The following is a 6,000-nucleotide window of genomic DNA, read 5'->3' as shown; positions in this document are numbered from 1 at the left end:
CACTATCAGCCATGAGAAGCAAAGGTCGATCCCACTTGGAACTCTGCATTCATCAAAGAATGCAGCAAGTGCAGGTCAGTACAAACAACAAGTACTGGTAGATATCATAGGCCGAGTAAGTTTAGCTAACACGTATCAAGGTAATAATTCAAGATAAACAAGTAAATCAACAAGGTATAAGTCAAACACAAGCTAGAAACCGAGTACGCGTCATTACCTATGTTTAGCTTCTAACCCAAATGTACCAAGTCTCAAAATACTCAATCCAAATCCACATATCACAAGTACATCTCAAGAATATCAAAATGGAAGCCAAAGTACGATGCCATGCAATAATGCATGAAATGTGAATGCAATGCATATGCATCGTACACATGTACTCCGATGATGGAACATCACATCTCAGTAGCACAACGCATGGGAGACCTGCGAAATCCATGTACCTCACCGTTCTAGCAACAATCTCGGCAACTGCTACCTCATAATTTCGGCAACAACCTCGACAATCGCTACACGCATACCTCGATTCCGGGATAAATAGGACATCGGTCCTCACGTCACTCTCATCCAACCGAGTCCAGCTCATAACAGTATTTCCTCAAGTATCATCAACGTATCAACAGTATATCATAAAGAATAAGAATGTGTGCTATGTATAAGTTCAATATCAATAATCAAATTAATATCACAAGTACCACGCATGGGCACACCAACAATATCATGAAAAAAGCTACACAATAAGCCATAATAGAACACTATCCTCGTATCAAACATCAAAAAGTAAGATACTACAATATATGGACAAGAATATATCAATAGTCTCCAACATCTACTATCAGCACGTGGCATCAAGCCAACTATAATAGAACAAGATAAGTACATAGCAAACAATGGGGTGGCTAACCCTAATCACACAACAGGGCCCAACCTAAGATAATATCCAACCTAACTTCATACTCGAAGGTTTATATACATTCTTCGACAATATCGTCGAAATATATGCTTCGCTAAATGAAGTCTCACCATAGGGTAAACCATAACCTACCTGGAATGCCGAACAACAATATCACCAACAATCACTTCTTAGACTTCCCTTTCCGTTGAACCTCAAGATAAAGAAAGTCTAGGCACATTGGAATCGCGAAATTAGAATCAAGAAGAACATCAAACGAACCCTACTTCCATTCAAGACCCAAATCCCCAACCTATAGAACTAGTTTTATGAACCAGAAGCGTGAAATTAGGAATCTAAATGTTCCAACATGAAATTAAAGCTCTAGGTGATCAATTCCCATCAATTTCAAGCTAGGAGAATCAACAATTTACCCAATTTCGAATTCTAGGCAAAACCCCCAAATTTGGGTATAAACCCTAACTTCCAATCTCATAATTTAGTTGCCAATTAGGAAGAAATCATGCAATTATAGGTTTTAGTCATCAATTCCATGCTTAATAGAGCTAGTTCTAGTCATCAATTCCATGCTTAATAGAGCTAACCCAAATAACAAATCATGATTTAGAAGTCTAGAAAGAAGAACTCATGGAACCCTCTTTTAAACTTCAATCACTTAATAAACTATCAAGATAAATGGATTCTAAGATGACTAAGGATAATGGAGTAATAAAGGACTTAGAAAGACTTACCACCAAGAATTTCCTCCAAGAATATCCTAGAATTGCTCCCAAAAGCTCAAATTTCGGAATAGTAATAAATGAGGGACCTTGGGCTTTTAACACTTCATTTAATAAATTAAATGCCCGACACCCGCTTCTGCGACCAGATTACCTCTCCAGCGGCACTGCCCCAGTGGTCATGCCCAAATGACACTGGCCACTTCAGCGGTAGGGTGACCGTTATAGCGATACTGCTGCCGCGGTGCTGGTGCCACCAAAGCGGGCACCAGACACAAGAAAAATTCCGAGTTTCAGACTTTCAATCCGAATTCTGACTAACTCCTGAGGCTATCTGCTCACATACCAAATATGCAAACATACATAAAAACACGCTACGAACGTACTCATGGCCTCGGAACTTCTAACGGAGGTCTCGCTGACCGAGTCAACCCCCGATACCTCAATTCCAACTTCCAACCCAAGTCCCAAAATGCATCTTATGCATTAGGAACCGAACCATATATGCACACAAGTTCTAAAAGATCATCCCGACCTCTTGGAATCGACAATTTTTTTAAAAGGGTCTATTTATCCAAAAGTTAACTTTGAGTCAACTCTTTTTCGCTTAAACCCCAATTTTTCCTAAAAATCACTCAAATTAACTTTGAACACCTCGGGAAGCGTGTCAACGGTCCCTTCGAGTCAAAAGTAAGCTAACAAGCTCGGGGAAGGGGCAAAAAGTGCCGAAAGACTATAACGACCGAGCAGGTCGTTACAACCCCCCCCCCCCCCCCCGGGTGTTTCAGCTTGGTTTCGTGAATGGAAACTGGCTGCTTACATAAAGATAACTGGCCAATTAGGAGTTTGCAACTAGTTCATAACGTGTCTTTCTTATGCTTTTTCTTTTATTTTAAATTGTTTTGCCAACTGTGTGTTTGTTGGTTTTTGTTTTTGGTTTCTTATTTCCCCTTCTTTTGTTTACTCATAAGTTTTTCTTGTAAAAGTATATACAGTACAAAGGCATGCAACTGAAATTAGCCAGCAAATAAAAAACTCTCTATACGAGTACTACTCTCTTTCTCCAAAAAGTTTTCTTCTGGATGAATAAAATGTTAAAATGTGTTTGGTTACTCAAATATTTGGATGTGGCTATCCGTCTTTAGAGAAAGAAATGGTCTTTGTTCATTAACATAATAAAAATTGAAATGATTTTCACAACTCTATATATATTTTTGGTTCCTATCTCATCTTGATTTTGTAGTAGAAGTGATGCACGTTTTCTTAAAGCGGTTTGTTTTGTCCTTCAATTGGATAGTTATGGATTACCATTTGTGTCACTGAATAATCTGTTGGTGTCTCCAATTAATGGGAGCAGAGCTGTAACTGAGAGCATTTATGTGCTGATCTTCATTGCATTTGCAACAAGAAAAAACATTTATGTGCTCTTCAATGTATACACCTGAACATGTTATTTAGGTGTCTTCCCCTGATTAAAATGTGTGACTACCTGGACTTCTGTGAGTAAGGACCATATACTCAATGTGAATCTAGATGACAATGTGGGTTTCTCTTTAGTTTTCAAAAAAGGGTGAGGGAAGAGCAAAAAAGCAAGATAACAATGAAAAATTAAGAAGAATGAAAAAAGACATCCAAAAAGGTATCCCCTCCTAAAAAAGGAGGGGGAATAAATTTCACCCCTTTATTATTCCATGATAAGAGCAATATTCTGGAATATAAGGGGCATGAAGTCCAAAAGACTACTCGAAGGACACAAAAGTTGATTCTCAAAAACAACATCAACTTGGCGGAAATTCTTGAACCCTTTGTGACCATGACTAAGATCAATGGTTACATGGATTTCCAATAATAATGGTAAGATCTGATTTTTGACTGAAAATTACCAAACTTCCATTATTGATAACAATCAACAACATGTTACAATCAAAGATGATGCTTTATGGGGTTTCGAACATTGATCTTTTTATTACTGTTTGTGGATGTCAAATGCACAACTATTAAGGAGAGATCTATAGAGTAATTTGAAAATATATATCAACTGCTGAATGGGCCTCGGTGTATTGGAGGAAATTTTAATATAAAAAAGGGAGTAAAGGTTGGGGGGGGGGGGGGGGGGGGGGAGGGGTGAAGCCACACAGAATGCACAGCAGTATTGATTTATGTAGTTGTATGGTTAGTTGTGAGGTCATAAAAGTTGTACATGTGAAAAAAAGGTTTACATGATGCAACAATAGAAGATCAAGGAAAAGGATATCAAGAAGATTGGATAGAGTATTTGCTAATGATCAATGGGCTTAACCGTTTCGTAGCAATAAGATTAGACATTTGACTTGAAATGGTTCAGATCACAGGTCTTTATTAATTCTATGTTTCAAAGATAATCATATAGTATCAGGTACTTCAAGTTCTTATATTCTTGGAAGGAGAAATCTATTTTCATGACTTTAGTAGAAGTGTTTGGGGCGGTCACATCAGGGGCAACTTCATGTGGTCATTCCAATAAAAACTTTGAGTAGAGACTTAGTCTGTGATCTAGAGAAGTGATTGGAGATGTTCATGAGCAAGTCAACCAATGGGAAAACAAAATGCTGAAGCTGGAAGAATTGGATTTGGCTAACAAAAATGACCAATGCAGAGAAGACCTTCACAGAGGTCCGTCAGAATATATTAGATTACTAGCATTCAAGCGGCACTGGTGAAACATAAAGCCTACATCAATTGGTGGAATAAAGTGACAGTATAATCAGAATATGAGGAGAAGGCTACAACTACATAGGATAAAAAACTACGAAGATAGATAGGTACAAGGAAATGAAAAATAGCAAAAGCAACAATTCATCATTTTGAACATATTTTCAACCTTCGGCATCAGTTCAAAGATCATGTTATTTTAGGCATCATTCGTACTTGTGTGAACCATGAGGAAAACATTATGCTGATCAAAGTATCTAAGTTGGAGGAGATCAAAGAATCAATTATGACTATGAGTGCTTGTAGTGTTGCTGGCCTAGATGGTTATCATAGAAGTTCTATTACAAATGTTGGGACATCATTAAAGAGGATGTCAAGAACATAGTTCAAGAACCTTTCTGTGGAAAGAATCTCACTAGATTCTGTTCTCATACATGCCTCACTCTAATCCCTAAAGTGAAATCTCCCAGTACCTTTGGAGAACTAAGGCCCATCAGCAAGATTATTTCCATGATCTTGTCCAGAAGACTTAACTCATTCTTAGACAAACTCATATTCCCCAATCAAAGTAAATTTGTTAAAAAGAGAATGATTATAGAGAATGTGTTATTATCTCAAAAACTTGCACAAGGTATCTCTCAGAGAGGAGGTAATATGATTTTAAAATGGACATGATCAGAACTTATGATAGAATATTCTGAAGATTTTTATTTGACGTCATGAGAAAATTTAGTATTTTAGGATTGGATTAACATTCTTTTGAGATTACTATCTGATGTAGCTAATCTTGTTCTTGGCCCAGATAAGTCTGCTAAACTCTCGGTTAATAAATTAATTTACTCAAAATGAATGTAGAGAAGGTTAATGATACTATTCCAAATCATATCATCCCTCTCATTAATGTGATTGGCATTAGGAACCAAGATTTCCCTGACTTCCCCGTTTCGGATGCTACTGACATTGGTAAATTCACAAACATTTCTACTTGGCACTTAATTAGAGGGCACAAAAAAAATGATTTTTTTGAAAAAGATTTGACACTAAAAGTATCTTTTAAAATCTCATTTCTTACATGGAGACTCCTTCAAATTAAAGAAACTTTCCTTTTATGGCATAATGAACAGATTTGGCACTAATAATTCTATTGAGTGTGATTGTTGCAGGATAGCACAGACAGATACTATACACCTTGCCTTCATTAACAGCGATGCAGTCAGTAAGATACGGAATACAATGGACGATCTACGGGGAATTTAACATCAAAAGGATCTAGTCATCACATATTTCAAATAGCTCTGATATTTATAGCTTGACAATTTTGAAAACAGAGGACTGCTTGTAGATATGGGAACTTTCAACAAGCCAGTTTGGGCAATTAAATTTGCTATATGTAAGTTTTTGTAGGGGTGGGCCTTCGGTATTCGGTTCGGTATTTTTAAATTTCGGTTTCGGTAATTAGGTAATCGGTAATTAAAAATAGATATCAAATACCGAACCAAAAAATTTCGGTTCGATTCGGTTCGGTAAATCAAACTTCAGTTCAGTAAATTTCGGTACGGTATTCGGGATTTACCATTCAAAAGAAAATGATCAATAATATACTATATTAATTTAAAATGAACTGTCCAATGCTCCATGAAAAAAAGCCATTCAATGCTTCGTACATAGTTTTGGAAG

Source organism: Lycium barbarum, chromosome 7 (genome assembly GCF_019175385.1).
Source record: "Lycium barbarum isolate Lr01 chromosome 7, ASM1917538v2, whole genome shotgun sequence".
Lineage (NCBI taxonomy): Eukaryota > Viridiplantae > Streptophyta > Magnoliopsida > Solanales > Solanaceae > Lycium > Lycium barbarum.
This window is presented reverse-complemented; position numbering follows the sequence as displayed.